Source organism: Pristiophorus japonicus, chromosome 3, assembly GCF_044704955.1.
Source record: "Pristiophorus japonicus isolate sPriJap1 chromosome 3, sPriJap1.hap1, whole genome shotgun sequence".
NCBI classification, from domain to species: Eukaryota; Metazoa; Chordata; class Chondrichthyes; family Pristiophoridae; genus Pristiophorus; species Pristiophorus japonicus.
Window position 1 is genome coordinate 192,920,005 of NC_091979.1, and position 16,942 is coordinate 192,936,946.

Below are 16,942 nucleotides of genomic sequence, written 5' to 3' on the forward strand. Positions count from 1 at the left end.
GCTCTCCTCCCTCCCCCCCCGCGCTCTCCTCCCTCCCCCCCCCGCGCTCTCCTCCCTCCCCCCCCGCGCTCTCCTCCCTCCCCCCCCGCGCTCTCCTCCCTCCCCCCCGCGCTCTCCTCCCTCCCCCCCCGCGCTCTCCTCCCTCCCCCCCCGCGCTCTCCTCCCTCCCCCCCCGCGCTCTCCTCCCTCCCCCCCCGCGCTCTCCTCCCTCCCCCCCCGCGCTCTCCTCCCTCCCCCCCCGCGCTCTCCTCCCTCCCCCCCCGCGCTCTCCTCCCTCCCCCCTCCACCCCCCGCGCTCTCCTCCCTCCCCCCTCCACCCCCCGCGCTCTCCTCCCTCCCCCCTCCACCCCCCGCGCTCTCCTCCCTCCCCCCTCCACCCCCCGCGCTCTCCTCCCTCCCCCCTCCACCCCCCGCGCTCTCCTCCCTCCCCCCTCCACCCCCCGCGCTCTCCTCCCTCCCCCCTCCACCCCCCGCGCTCTCCTCCCTCCCCCCTCCACCCCCCGCGCTCTCCTCCCTCCCCCCTCCACCCCCCGCGCTCTCCTCCCTCCCCCCTCCACCCCCCGCGCTCTCCTCCCACCCCCCTCCACCCCCCGCGCTCTCCTCCCTCCCCCCTCCACCCCCCGCGCTCTCCTCCCTCCCCCCTCCACCCCCCGCGCTCTCCTCCCTCCCCCCTCCACCCCCCGCGCTCTCCTCCCTCCCCCCTCCACCCCCCGCGCTCTCCTCCCTCCTTCCTGCTCCCTCCCCCCCGCGCTCTCCTTCCTCCCCCCTCCCCCCCGCGCTCTCCTTCCTCCCCCCTCCCCCCCCGCGCTCTCCTTCCTCCCCCCTCCCCCCCCGCGCTCTCCTTCCTCCTTGCTGTCAGAAACACACTGGGCGGGGTGGGGGGCGGGGGGCGCTCCCGGTGCTGCAGTCGGTAAGTCGAAAATGCGTTATTTATTAATTTATTGGTTGATTTATTGATGTTTTTATCATTTATTATTGATGATGGCTCTTTATTTGTAGAACTGAAGTGTTTAATGTTTGTAAACATCCCTTTAAAACCCCCGCCAATTCCCTACGCCTGATTTGTAACCCACGCCTGATTTTCTCAAGTGTAGACAAGGTTTTTTCGACCGTACAAAAATCTTCACTTACTCCATTCTAAGTTAGTTTGGAGTAAGTTTTCACTGCCGAAACTTTGAAAACAGACGTAAGTGGCCAGACACGCCCCCTTTTGAAAAAAAATTCTGTTCCAAAGTGAAACTGTTCTAACTGACTAGAACTGGAGCAAACTAAATGCCGAGAATTTGAATTTCTAAGATACTCCGTTCTACACTAGTTGCTCCAAAAAATCAGGAGCAACTGAGGCTGAAACTTGGGCCCTATGTTCCTGGCAAGCTTCTTTTCGTACTCTATTTTCCCCCTCTTAATTAAACCCTTTGTCCTCCTCTGCTGAATTCTAAATTTCTCCCAGTCCTTAGGTTTGTTGCTTTTTCTGGCTAATTTATATGCCTGTTCCTTGGATTTAACACTATCCTTAATTTCCCTTGTTAGCCACGGTTGAGCCACCTTCCCCGCTTTATTTTTACTCCAGACAGGGATGTACAATTGCTACATCCACTGGAGAGGGCAGACGCCACCTCGGTTTAACATCTCATCCGAAAGACAGTACCTCACACAGTGCAGCACTCCCTCAGTACTGCACTGAAGTGTTAGCCTAGGTTATGTGCTCAAGTCCCTTGAGTGGGCCTTGAACCCATGACCTTCTGACTTTGAGACAAGAGTGCTACCCACTGAGCCAAGGCTGATCGATATTGATTGTTATGGTTAGTCAAGAACTCCATTATCGTGCCTACCAGGATGGTAGAAGGCAAACTAGAAGGAATTTAGTCTTTCGTCTTTTTTTTCATCTACCATTTCCTATATTTGTCTTAAATATCAGGTCCCACTGCTGCTTTTTTTGTAGTTTGTTTTTAGAAGATTTTTTTGTTAAATAAAAGTACATGCCCATTGCATTGTAGAGATCAGATTAAATGAATGAAACAATTACTGATGTTTCAATGTGGTTTCTGTACCATCAAACCGCAATTATTCAGAATATTTGAAGTGTAGTTTAAAAACATTACTTAATACATTTTGCTCTTTTATATTAAAGGCTCAAGCATATTGGTATTGTTTGCTGTAATTGCAGTATTTTTAGGCAAAGCACAGTACAGAAATCTGCTTGTCGTGAGTTTTTTAGTGGAGCTTCCACGATCCATTTGCTCCTGGCACCTTTCTGTGCAAATGTAGGAGATGCAACAGCATGTCCATTTACCACCTCACACCATTAAGCAGGGTCTTGAATACTCCTTTCTCTGAGATAGCAATTTGCACCAACCAATCCAATCCTCATGGTGTATTCTCCTGTACATTGGGGAGACCTTGTGTGAGAACTTTGCTGAACACCTCTATTCTAACTGCAAGTGCCTGTTGCTTGGCACTGCAATTCTCCATTTCACTCTGATCTCTGCACTGTTAAGACATCTGATGCAAGCTCAAGGAATAGCGATGTATTGTTATGTACTTTGCCAGCCGTTTCGCTTTCGACATCAGATCTACCTTAATCCACACTTCCTCAGCTATTCCCTTAAATGACATTAATTTCTTGTGTTCCTATTGTCATACTAATAGCACCAGCTTTTTAAATATTTCCTGTTTTCCATTTAAACACTGTACAGGCCACTCTAGGACTACTTTATCAGTATTAAGACATTAATACAAAAGCAAAATATACCAGCATGGATTGAGGATTGGTTAACGGACAGAAAACAGAGAGTAGGAATAAACGGGTCATTTTCAGGTTGGCAGGCTGTAACTAGTGGCATGCCGCAAGTATTGATGCTTGGGCCCCAGCTCTTCACAATCTATATAAGTGATTTGGATGAGGGGACCAATTGTAATGTATTCAAGTTTGCTGATGATACAAAGGTAGGTGAGAATGTAAGTTGTGAGGAGAATGCAAAGAGACTTCAAGAGATATAGACAGGTTAAGTGAGTGGGCAAGAACATGGCAAATGGAATATAATGTGGAGTTATCCACTTTGGTAGGAAAAATAGAAAAGCAGAGTATTTTTTAAATGGTGAGAGATTGGGAAATGTTGGTGTCCAGAGGGACCTGGGTATCCTTGTACACGAATCACTGAAATTCATCACAAATTCATGAACCGCTGCTGTTCGTGTGGTTAAGATACTCCCACAGTGCTGTTAGGTAGGGAGTTCCATGATTTTGACTCCAACCCTGAAGGGACAGCGATTATATTTCCAAGTAAGGATGGTGTGTAACTTGGAGGGGTGCTGTTCCCATGCACCTGCTACCTTGTTCTTCTAGTTGGTAGAGATTGCAGGTTTGGGAGGTGCTGTTGAAGTCTTGGCGAGTTGCTACAGTGCATCATCTAGATGGTGTACACTGCAGCCATATCGCACTGGTGGTTGCGGGAGTGAATGTTTAGATGGTGGATGGGGTGCTGATCAAGGGGACTGCTTTGTTCTGAATGGTGTTGAGCTTCTCGAGTGTTGTTGGAGCTGCACTCATCTAGGCAAGTGGAGAGTATTCCATCACACTCCTAACTTGTGCCTTGTAGGCTTTGAGGAGTCAGTTGGTGAGTCACACACCGCAGAATACCCAGCCTCTGACCTGCTCTTGTAGCCACAGTATTTATGTGGCTGTTCCAGTTAAGTTTGTGGTCAATGGTGACCTGCCAGGATATTGGTGGGGGATTTGACTAAGATAATGCTGTTGAATGTCATGGGGCAATGGATAGACTCTCATAAGAGATAGTCATTACCTGGCAATTGTGTGAGGCGAATGTTACTTGTCACTTAACAGCCCAAGCCCAAACGTTGTCTAGGTAAGGAGTTGCGAATGCTACTGAACATTGTGCAATCATCAGCGAACATCCCCACTTCTGACCATATGGTGGGAAAGAAATTGATAAAGCAGCTGAAGATGTTTGGGCACAGGACACTGCCCTGAGGAACTCCAGTATGACCAAGCCAGTGGAGAGTATTCCGCTTGATTCCTGTTGACTTCAATTGTACTAGGGCTCCTTGATGCCACACTCGGTCAAATGCTGCCTTGATATCAAGGGCATTCAATCCCACCTCGCCTTTGGATTTCAGCTCTTTTTTGTCCATGTTTGGACCAAGGCTATAATGAGGTCTGGAGCCGAGTGGTCCTAGCGGAATCCAAACCGAGCATTGGTGAACAGGTTATTGGTGAGTAAGTGCTGCTTGATAGCATTGTCGTCAACCCCTTCCATCACTTTGCTGCTGATTGAGAGTAGGCTGATGGGGCAGTAATTGGCGAGATTGGATTTGTCCTGCTTTTTGTGGATAGGATATATCCGGGAAATGTTCCACATTGTCAAGTCGATGTGTATTGTAGCTGTATTGGAGCAGCTTGAAGTGGCTAGTTCTGGAGCACAAGTCTTAAGTACTAAAGTCAGGAAGCTGTCGATACCCATAGCCTTTGCTGTATCCAGTGGAGTGAATTGAATTGGCTGAAGACTGGCTTCTGTGATGGTGGGGACCTCTGGAAGAGACTGAGGTGGATTATCCACTCAGCATTTCTGGCTGAAGATGGTTGCAAATGCTTTAACCTTGCCTTTTGCATGTGTTGGGCTTCACCACCATTGAGGATGGGGATGTTCATGGAGCCTTCTCCTCCCGTTAGTTGTTTAATTGTCCACCACCATTTGCAACTGGATGTGGCAGGATTGCAGAGCTTTGATCTGACCCATTGTGGGATTCCTTAACTGTCTTTAGCATGCTGCTTCTGCTGTTTATCATGTATGTAGTCCTGTGTTGTAGCTTTGCCAAGTTGGCACCTAATTTTTAGGTAAGCCTGGTGCTACTTCTGGCATGCTCTTCTATACTCCGCATTGAAGCAGGGTTGGTCCCCTGGCTTGCTGGTAATGGTACAGTGTAGGATATGTCAGGCCATGAGGTTAGATTGTGGTGGAATATAATTTTGCTGCTGATGGCCCACAGTGCCTCATGGATGCGCAGTTTTGAGTTGCTAGATCTGTTCTGATTCTAACACATTTAGCACGGTGGTTATGCCGCACAACACGATGGAGGGTGTTCTCAGTGTGAAGATGAAACTTTGTCGCCATGAGGACTGTGCGGCAATGTTCCCCCTAATATTTTGGGGGGCTGCGCAGCCCATTCACAGTTTTGCGCATGTGAAAAATTTAACACTGGAAAAGCTGGTTCCGGGCTGCGGTGGTCAGTCCTACCAATACTGTCATGGACAGATGCATCTGTAACAGGTCTTTGCCGAGGACAAGGTCAAGCAGGTTTTTCCTTCATGTTGGTGTTCTCAGCACCTTCAGCAAGCCCACTCTGGCAGCTATGTCCTTCAGTACTCAACCAGCTCAGTCAGTATTGGTGCTACTGAGCCACTCTCTGATGGACGTTGAAGTACCCCATCGAAAATACATTCTGTGTCCTTGCTAACCTCAGTTCTTCCAAGTGGTGTTCAACATGGGTTAGTACTGATTCATCAGCTGAGGGAGGGTGATCATCAGAAGGCGGTTTCCTTGCCCATGTTTGACCTGAAGGCATGATTTAAAATCAGGAAGCATCTTTTCATACGCATGGTAATGGAAATCTGAACTCTTCGTTCTGAACTACGCAGCAGTTTTGGTAAAGGGCAGCAGCAAATTTCAGTAAGGATTTTTATCATTGGCCACATGCTATGTAATTAGCCAGTTCTTTCTTGGAGAGCAGCTGCTTATGTTTGTTCCAGTGTTCATGGATGTGTCGTTACCATCTTGCCGTCCGGAGGAGGCGGGGGTCCCCGATGGAGGGCACTCTACGCAGGGGTCCTCCCACTATTCATCGGGGACTTGGCCTGGAGGGTGGTGCACGGAGCAGTGCCGTGCAACAAATTTTTAAGCCGGTTCACGGACTCCCAGGCCGCCTGCAATTTCTGCGGTCTGGAAGAGTCCGTGTTCCATGTTTTTATGGAATGCACAAGGTTGCAGCCCCTGTTTTATTATTTGAAGGGGCTGCTCCTGAAATTCTGGTTGCACTTCAGTCCCACTCTCCTGATCTTTGGGCACCCTGTGCGGAGGGGAGCGGGTAGGTCCGAAGGCCTCCTCGTAGGACTGCTCCTGGGCACGGCCAAGGGTGCCATCAGCCGGTCCAGGCAGCGGGCGGTCGAGGGGGTCGTTCAACCTGACTGCCTGCCTCTCTTCCGCTCTTACATCCGGTCCAGGGTGTCCTTGGAGATGGAGCACGCGGTGTCCACCGGTACGCTCGCGGCCTTCCGCGAGAGGTGGGCACCGGAGGGACTGGAGTGCATCATCACGCCCGGCAACCAAATTTTAATTTGATTTTACGTTTTTAAGTTTAATTTGTTTTAATTGCCGGTGCTTTTAGTGTCCCCCTTCCCTTTTATAGGGGGCACTGGGGAAAATTGTGATTTTAGTGCCCAAAAAAAAAAAGAAAAACACAAAAAAAAAGGGGGGGGGGAAAAAAAAAAGGGCCTTGTAAATGTCTGGAGTGTCACCCAGGTCAGGTGGCACCGTTTAATGTTTTATGTTTTGCAGGTGAACTCCAAAAAGAGTTTCATGGATGTGTCGTGTCGGCCTCGTGGTGCGACGGTAGTGTGTCTGACTCCAGATCAGAAGGTTGTGTGTTCAAATCATGTCGGGGTCATTGTTCTTCCAGAATTAATATTTCCTTCTCTCCTTTTATAGGGGGCACTTGGAGAAAAATTCAATTCTGTGCCAAAAAAAAAAAAATGGCATTGTAAATGTTGGTGTTTCCCCCAGATCGGGGGGCACGGTTTAATGTTTTTCCGTTAACTCCCTAAAAGAGTTTCATGGATGTGTCACCTGTTTCTGCAATGCTGAAATGCATTGTGCTGTATACAGAGCTCTCTTTGTAGTCAGCGGGGAGACTGCTTTTTCAGGCTGTCAGTAAATAAGTTTCTGACTTTTAGGAAATGAAATGATGTTTTGTATTTCAACATATTTATCTTCCATCTATACAGTTTCTAATTTTAAACTGCTTCAGTTGTCTGGTTATGTTGGAATTTCATTCCCATCATTTTGCCTATAACTGTCAATCCATGCTTATGTCTTTGAATTTGGAAAGTAGAATAAACTGTGGTTGCCACCTTTTCGATGAGTCTAAAAACGGACAAAGGATTTGCTATAAGGGCAGAGCCGAAGATGGGATCATGGATTGGGTTCCAGGAATTGTTTTGCTCTTGCTGATAACATTAAGTCACTGCACATCATGGGTCACAGAAGTTGGTGGACACATTGACGTTTATTTTTAAATTTAACTTTTGTCTAGTTTACATTTTCAAAATTTCCCAAAAAAATTTCTTCAACTAGACTGATAGAAATTCCTAGCATAGATAATGTGGTGAAATACTTCTGAGACAAGCATCATGCAATGTTCCCATGTCTCAGTTGTAGCATACTTACTATTCAGTTCAGGAAATTTTAGGTTCAAGCCCCAGTTCAAAACCTGAACTCAATCTGGGATGGCACATTTAGTGCAGTATTGAAGGATTTCTGATTTATCATTTTTGTATTGTCATTAAACTGAAGTCCTGTTTATAAGTTTAAAATGTAAATGATCCATGGCACTGTTTTGAATAAGAGCAGGGAGTTCTCCCAATGTCCCAGCCAACAAGCAATCCTCAAGCTTCACCAAAAATTATCTTGTCAGTTGGAACCTTGCTTTGTGCAAGTTGTTGCTGCTTTTGCCTTCATAATAGAAACTGCACTTCAGAAATAGCTCATTGGCTGTAAAACAGTAGGATATGAAAGGCACTCTATAAATGCAAGTTCGTTCTAGTTTCTTCGGCAGTGGCAGGCAGGAGCTGGAGTTGTTTTGTGATAAATTGCCCTGTTCTGCTTTCCACCATAAATGTGGTGAACTTTCGAGTTTTTGTTTTGAACTGAGAAAGCATGAATGTCAAAGGGCCAAGGCAAATAGTGTAGGACTATCAAAATTGAAATGAGTATGTGAGAAGACTAGATAATTCAAGAATTACTTGACACTTGTGTTGGGTTTTAAAAGACTATGGAGATTACACCTTGCCCAATTTTAATTTCAAGCTAATTCATTTGAAAGTAATCAGGCGAAGTATAAAACAGGCAGCCGATCCATTCCAGCCAGTTTCCTGCCAGGTGGGTTAAGTTAAAATTACTCAATATTTCCATATGTATATATGAAGTTGAATTTAAAAGAGAGAAGGCAGTACTTATGACTGTGTCTCTTGGGCAGGAGGTTTTTTAAATGCTGTTGTGTTCTTGGGAAGAGTACTTTTTAGATTCAGGCTACTTTCCACATTCTTGCCCTGAAAATTATTGTTTTCCTTTTTAAATAGTGAAATTCATATATGCAGCCTTTCAATAGTTGAATTACTATAAATGTGTTTATTTTTAGAAGTAACAATTAAGCAAAATTGCCTCATGGCTTGATATTCTACCTGTCAAAAACATAGCCTCGAGTTTATCCAGCCGATATGGGAGGATATTGCATTTGTCCAGGTAACAGCAGGTAGTGTACAAACCAGCAGAATTACTGGACTTTCTGGTGCACAAAAATACAACTAAAACCTCTTTCAGATGACATGTTAAACACCGACCTTATCTACCTGCTTAGGTAAAAGTAAAAGACACCATGGCACTACTCCAGGCAGGGAATTTTCTTGGAGTCCTAGCAAACATTAGTTCCTCCGAAACCACCAAGAAGACAAGAGCAACCTGCATTTATGAAAATGAAAACATTTTCAGTATTGCCTTTAATAATCCCTTAAATGTAAGCATTTACCTCTGGATTACACTGGAGGATTGTCCAATGCTGTGCTATTTCGTTAATAAAAGTAGATGGTTTAGTTCCCTCTAGTGGCTGGTTACATGACAATTTAAGTCAATCTGTTTTTGAAGGAGCCAGTGGTTTGTTTGGCCTATTCAGATACATGTAAAAGTATTGTCATTCTCCCATTAATTTTCCTATTCCAGATGTATAGTGCATTTTTAAGTGCATTAAAAGATAACATAGTGGTGCATTCCAAAAAGCAGACTTGTCATTTGTGTTGGGGAAAACATGTTAAATTATACATTAGTGTTTTTAAAAAAAAATGCCTTGTTAATTTTCTGATGTGATATTGTAGTATGAGAATGTAGCAATCTGCCTTTTCCACCCTAACCCCTGCACATTGCAATGATTCCAGATGCAATGGCATGAAAGTGTGTAGCAGGATATTTCATAGAACGAGGACCACTTTTTAAAAAAAAAAATTAACAAAATCCCTGCGATGCTTGATGTGCACTGTTTTAGAAATGGTTCTATTTCTTTTCCAGTGTACAACACTCAGTTTTTCTATCCTTTCCATCTTATATTAAGAAACTGTTTTAGGTTGGTTGTTCTCCTGATTTATTGCAGAGCTGAAGAGCTGTTGGGACATGCTTGATTCCATCAAAGTCATAACTAACATTATGAACATTGCTGATAAATTGTCCTTGGCTTCCTTTGGCTAAATATATCTCCCTTACCTCATTAAATTTAACTCTCCTAATCTTGAGAACTCTGAAACTTACAGCCAGTGTTAATTCCAACATTGCCATTCTTGGTGACTTAAGTGATCACCATCAATAGCAGCTCTGCTATTCTCCTCTTCTGATCAGGCTGACACCAATGCTGAGCATTTTGAATGACAGCTTGCCAATCAGCCTTCCTTTATCTTTGGTCCGTCGTCGACCAAAGAGATGTGGTTATCCATTTTTGTTTCGGAATTGTTTTCTATCTGTGCTGCAGCTCATGGTTCTTTTTTTAACTCTCATTATCCCAAAGTTCACTGAAGTTCTATTCTCTGCCTCTCTACATTTCCACATCACTGATCTCCATTGATCACCAGCTTCCATGAGATTGAATACCATTAGCGCTCATGAAACTTTTGCAGTGCTGTAGCTAAGTCACCAAATATTCATGGGCCAATTAAAATATGGTTTACTTCAGTTCTATGAAGAGTGTCTTCATCTTTTTCTCTTTCTCTCCCTTCTCCTCCACTGCCCCCTCCCCCCCGCCCCATATCACCACTGTTAAAATTAAGATGTTATTTGCACAGCACATGAATTGCAGCACAGAAGCCAGCTATGTGGCCCAACTAGTTTGTTGATAAAAATAAAAACATTCATTCATGGGATGTCGGCGTCACTGGTAAGGCCAGCATTTATTGCCCATCCCTAATTGCTCTTGAGAAGGTGGTGGTGAGCCGCCGCCTTGAACTGCTGCTGTCTGTGTGCTGAAGGTACTCCCACAATGCTGTTAGGGAGGAAGTACTAGGATTTAGACCCAGCAATGATGAAGGAACAGCAATATATTTTCAAGTCAGGATGCTGTGTGACTTGGAGGGAACTTGGAGGTGGTGGTGTTCCCATGAGCCTGCTGCCCTTATCCTTCTAGGTGATAGCGATCGCGGGTTTGGGAGGTGCTGTTGAAAAAGCCTTGGTGAGTTGCTGCAGTGCATCTTGTAGATGGTACACACTGCAGACACGGTGCACCGGTGATGGAGAGAGGGAATGTTTAATTGATTGGGTGCTAATCAAACAGTCTGCTTTGTCCTGGATGGTCTCGAGCCTTGTAGCTGCACTCATCCAGGCAAGTGGAGAGTATTCCATCACACTCCTGACTTGTGCCTTGTAGATGATGGAAAGGCCTTGGGGAGTCAGGAGGTGCAGAATACCCAGCTTCTGACCTGCTTTTGTAGTCACAATATTTATGTGACTGGTCCAGTTAAGTTTCTGTTCAATGGTGATCCCGAGGATATACTTGCTTTGGAGGCTGTTCAGAGAAGGTTCACTAGGTTGATTCCGGAGATGAGGGGGTTGACTTATGAGGAAAAGTTGAGTAGGTTGGGCCTCTACTTAGTGGAGTTCAGAAGAATGAGAGATGATCTTATCGAAACGTATAAGATTATGAGGGGGCTTGACAAGGTGGATGCCGAGAGGATGTTTCCACTGAAGGGGGAGACTAGAACTGTAGGGCACGATCTTAGAATAAGGGGCCGCCCATTTAAAACAGAGATGAGGAAAAAAAATTTCTGAGGGTTGTAAATCTGTGGAATTCAATGTCTGAGAGCTGTGGAAGCTGGGACATTGAATAAATTTAAGACAGAAATAAACAGTTTCTTAAACGATAAGGGGTTAAGGGGAGCGGGCAGGGAAGTGGAGCTGAGTCCATGATCAGATCAGCCATGACCTTATTGAATGGCGGAGCAGGCTTGAGGGGCCGTATGACCTACTCCTGTTCCTATTTCTTATGTTCTTATATTCTTATGTTGATGGTGTGGGATTTGGCAATGGTAAACCCGTTGAATGTTATGGGGAGGAGTATAGACTTTCTCTTGTTGGAGATAGTCATTGCCTGGCACGTGAGTGGCATGAATGTTACTTGCCACTTATCAACCCAAGCCTGAATGTTATCTTTCTGCATGCAGGCATGGACTGCTTCATTATCTGAGGAGTTGTGAATAGAACTGAATACTGCGATCATCAACGAACATCCCCACTTCTGACCTTATAATGGAGGGCCATTGATGAAGCAATTGAAGATGGTTGGGCCTATAACATTTCCCTGAGGAACTCTTGCAGTGATCTCCTGAGGCTGAGATTATTGGCCTCCAGCAACCACAACCATCTTCCTTTGTGCTCGGTATGACTACAGCCTGTGGAACGTTTTCCCTCTGATTTGCTTTGCCTTCAATTTTACTAGGGCACCTTGATGCCACACTCGGTCAAATGCTGCCCTGATGTCAAGGACAGTCGCTCTCACTTCGCCTCTGAAATTCAGCTCTTGTTTTGTCTGTGTTTGGACCAAGGCTGCAATGAGGTCTGGAGCCGAATGATTCTGATTGAACTCAAACTGGTCATTGGTGAGCAGGTTATTGGTGAGTAAGTGACACTTAATAGCACTCTCGACAATACCTTCTATCACTTTGCTGATGATTGAGGTAATTGACCACATTGGATTTGCCCTGTTTTTTGTGGACCAGTCATACCTGGGCAATTTTTCACTGTGCTGGTGTTTATATTCCAGATGCATCTTATCCCATTCCATCTGCTTCATATCAGTCTTTCAGCATATCTTTCCATGCCCTCTTCTCTCGTGTATGCGTCTAGTTTCCTTTTGAAATGTATTTGCTTCATAGGTTCTTTGCTTAAGAATTCATAGCAACACATTGTTATTAAGAACTAGTTGGTTTATTAGCAAAGATTTAACAATCATGATACACATTACCAGTTCATCCACCAGGCTCACAACCATCTGCCTCATCGTGAATGCCCTGAACCCAACTGGCTGGGGTTTTATTGAGTCTTGTGAACATCACGTGACTAGTTAAGCCACTCACAACTCAACAGCTCTACAAACCTGTGAGCATACAGAAAGCATCAAAACTATTTGCCTCAACCACTTCCTGTGGTAGAGTTCCACATTTGAACCACTCTGAGTAAAGGCATATCTTTATGGAGAATTTTAGCTATGAGGAAAGATTGGATAGGCTGGGTTTGTTTTCTTTGGAACAGAGGAGGCTGAGGGGAGACGTTATTGCGGTGTATACAATTATGAAGGGCCTAAATAGAGTGGATAGGAAGGACCTATTTCCCTTAGCAAGAGGGGTCAACAACCAGGGGGCAGAGATTTAAAGTAGTTGGTATGAGGTTTAGAGGTAATGGGAAATTTCTTCACCCAGAAGGTGCTTGGGGGTCTGGAACTCACTGCCTGAAAGAGTGGTAGAGGCAGAAATCCTCAACATTTAAAAGCTACTTGAATTTGCACTTGAAATGCCGTAACCTACAAGGCTATGGACCAAGAGCTGAAAAGTAGGATTGGCTGGATAGCTTTTTGTCGGCTGGTGCGGACATGATGGCCCGAAATGGCCGCCTTCTGTGCTGTAAATTTCTATGATTCTAACTCCTCATTTCCCTATTGGATTTATTAGTAATTATCTTGTATTTCTGGCCCCTAGTTTTGGATTCTTGTACAAGTGGGAACGTTCTCTCCACATTTAACCAGTCCAACCCATTCATAATTTACCTCTACAACAAGCACAAAAGCAAAATACTGCGGATGCTGGAACCTGAAATAAAAATCTGGAAATCTCAGCGGGTCGTTAGGCAGCATCTGTGGAGAGAAAAACAGATTTAACGTTTCGGGTCGATGACCCTTCTTCAGAACTGCCAAATGTTCAAAAAGGTACATTAGCACATTCTTAAGCACTGAAAGGAGGGGAGTGGGGGGAAAGAAAGAACAAAAGGGAAGGTCTGTGATAGGGTGGAAGGCAGGAGCGATTAGAGAGACAAAAGGGACGATGGGCCAAATTGAAATGGTAATGATAGAGGTTAGAAAAAAGTTAATCCGAATAGGGTGTGAATGGCGTAGTACTGACCAGCTGCTTTACTTCTATCAGGTTACCTCTAAGTCTTTTCTTTTCCAACCATTGCTGATAGCTGCATTCTCTCAGTTCTGGTACCATCCTTGTAAATCTTATTTGCAAGTTCACCAGTACTTGCATGTACTATTTATTGTATGGTGGACCAGAACTGTACACAGTACAGGGTCCTATATAAGTTTAACATAGCGACTTTTGAAATCTATATCCTAAGAAATCCCAGTACTTTGTCACCATTTTGAATTGCTTTGCTGACCTTCGATGCTGCTTTTACTTTGTTCACCTGTATCCTAAGATCCCTTTGCTCTTGTACCCCATTCAATGTTTTCATCTTGGAAGGTGTAGATGATGTTTCTACTTTTCCTACCAAAGTGCATCACCTCGTGTATGTCTAGGTTAAACTTCATTTGTCACTTAACTGCCAGTCTGCAAGTGTCTTGTATTAAGTTTGCGGCCCCTGCCCCAAGTTTGGTATTGTTTGCAATTGTTGATAGTGTATTGAGTTACTTATTCCTAAGTCCAAATCATTCATGTAAATTATGAATCAGTGGCCCCAGCATATATCCTTGTGGTATACCGCTTTGTGCCTTCCTCCAATCTGAATAACTACCCTTTACGCTTACGCTCTGCTTTGTTTTTATTTTCGCCAATTTGCTAACAATTCACCTATTTGTCCCCTGACTCCACGTGCCTTTAATTGTATAATCTTTCCCTCATTTCTCCGATTTAAAACCTTGATGTATTGCACTATGGGCCATGACCATTGAACATAGGAACAGGAGTAGGCCATTCAGCCCCTCAAACCTGTTCTGCCATTTAATTACATCGTAGCTGATTTGTATCAACTCCATTGGCCTGTCTTTGATCCATATCTCTCGATACCTTGACTTAATAAAAATCTGTTGCTCTCAGTCTTGAAAATTTCAGTTGACCTCTAGCACCCACAGCCTTTTGGGGGAGAGAGAAAGTTCCATATTTCCACCAAAATTTCAGTGAAAAGTGCTTTACCAGTTTCTAATTTTAAGGTTGTGCCTCCTTGTTCTGAAATCCCCCAACAGAGCAAATAGCATCTCCATATCGAGTCTATCAAATCCTTTCTTTTTAAACACCTGAAGTAGATCACCCCATATCCATCTAAACTCCAGGGAATACAGCACAAGTTAATGCAACCTGTCATAATTTAACCCTTTCAGCCCGTGTAATTTGGGTAAATCTAAGCTGTAAATCTAGGGCCAGTATATCCTTCCTGATGTGCAGTGCCTAGAACTGAACGCAATACTCAGATGGGGTTTGACCAAGATTCTGTAGAACTGAAACATAAATTCTTACCCTTTGTATTTGCAACCTTCTTGAGATGAAGGCTAACATTCCATAAACATTTTTGATTATATTTATACCTGTGCACGAGCTTTTAGTGATTGTACCTGGACATCCAAATCCCTTTGTCCCTTCATAGTAATGAATAGTGGTCGAGCCAGAAATCCAGATCACATTTAAAAAGTACTTGGATATGCACTTGAAGAGCTGCAACCTAAAAGGCTACGAGTCAAGAGCTGGAAAGTGGGATTGGGCTGGATAGCTCTTTTTCAGCTGGCATGGACACGATGGGTTGAATGGTGTCCTTTTGTGCTATATATTTCTGTGATTCTATTCTATGATTCAGTTTCTAGTCTCTCACCATCTGACTTAGAAACATAGAAACATAGAAAATAGGTGCAGGAGTAGGCCATTCAGCCCTTCGAGCCTGCACCGCCATTCAATGAGTTCATGGCTGAACATGCAACTTCATTACCCCCTTCCTGCTTTCTCGCCATACCCCTTCATCCCCCGAGTAGTAAGGACTTCATCTAACTCCCTTTTGAATATATTTAGTGAATTGGCCTCAACTACTTTCTGTGGTAGAGAATTCCACAGGTTCACCACTCTGGGTGAAGAAGTTTCTCCTCATCTCGGTCCTAAATGGCTTACCCCTTATTCTTAGACTGTGACCCCTGGTTCTGGACTTCCCCAACATTGGGAACATTCTTCCTGCATCTAACCTGTCTAAACCCGTCAGAATTTTAAACATTTCTATGAGGTTCCCTCTCATTCTTAACTCCAGTGAATACAAGCCCAGTTGATCCAGTCTTTCTTGATAGGTCAGTCCCACCATCCCGGGAATCAGTCTGGTGAATCTTCGCTGCACTCCCTCAATAGCAAGAATGTCCTTCCTCAGGTTAGGAGACCAAAACTGTACACAATACTCCAGGTGTGGCCTCACCAATGCCCTGTACAACTGTAGCAACACCTCCCTGCCCCTGTACTCAAATCCCCTCGCTATGAAGGCCAACATGCCATTTGCTTTCTTAACCGCCTGCTGTACCTGCATGCCATCCTTCAATGACTGATGTACCATGACACCCAGGTCTCGTTGCACCTCCCCTTTTCCTAATCTGTCACCATTCAGATAATAGTCTGTCTCTCTGTTTTTACCACCAAAGTGGATAACCTCACATTTATCCACATTATACTTCATCTGCCATGCATTTGCCCACTCGCCTAACCTATCCAAGTCACTCTGCAGCCTCATAGCATCCTCCTCGCAGCTCACACTGCCACACAACTTAGTGTCATCCGCAAATTTGGAGATACTACATTTAATCCTCTCGTCTAAATCATTAATGTACAATGTAAACAGCTGGAGCCCCAGCACAGAACCTTGCGGTACCCCACTAGTCACTGCCTGCCATTCTGAAAAGTCCCCATTTACTCCTACTCTTTGCTTCCTGTCTGCCAACCAGTTCTCAATCCACGTCAGCACACTACCCCAATCCCATGTGCTTTAACTTTGCACATTAATCTCTTGTGTGGGACCTTGTCGAAAGCCTTCTGAAAGTCCAAATATACCACATCAACTGGTTCTCCCTTGTCCACTTTACTGGAAACATCCTCAAAATTCCAGAAGGTTTGTCAAGCATGATTTCCCTTTCACAAATCCATGCAAACTTGGACCTATCATGTCACCATTTTCCAAATGCACTGCTATAACATCCTTAATAATTGATTCCATCATTTTACCCACTACTGAGGTCAGGCTGACCGGTCTATAATTCCATGTTTTCTCTCTCCCTTTTTTTAAAAAGTGGGGTTACATTGGCTACCCTCCACTCGATAGTAACTGATCCAGAGTCAATGGAATGTTGGAAAATGACTGTCAATGCATCCACTATTTCCAAGGCCACCTCCTTAAGTACTCTGGGATGCAGTCCATCAGGCCCTGGGGATTTATCGGCCTTCAATCCCATCAATTTCCCCAACACAATTTCCCGACTAATAAAGATTTCCCTCGGTTCCTCCTCCTTACTAGACCCTCTGACCCCTTTTATATCCGGAAGGTTGTTGGTATCCTCCTTAGTGAATACCGAACCAAAGTACTTGTTCAATTGGTCTGCCATTTCTTTGTTCCCCGTTATGACTTCCCCTGATTCTGACTGCAGGGGACCTACGTTTGTCTTTACTAACCTT

At 44.8% G+C, this 16,942-nt stretch overlaps 1 protein-coding gene across 24 annotated transcripts in view; it reads left to right on the forward strand.

Annotated features, from left to right (window-relative positions):
- LOC139260048 (poly(rC)-binding protein 3) overlaps positions 1-16,942 on the forward strand; it is a 305,580-nt gene that overhangs the window by 44,232 nt on the left and 244,406 nt on the right. Inside the window, exon 1 of one of the 24 annotated variants that reach the window (XM_070876142.1) lies at positions 11,707-11,935. The exons of the other annotated variants lie outside the window; for them this stretch is intronic. The gene's annotated coding sequence lies outside the window, so the exon portion shown is untranslated. Of the gene's footprint in view, positions 1-11,706; positions 11,936-16,942 lie in introns of those variants that run through there. 24 annotated transcript variants of the gene reach the window in all.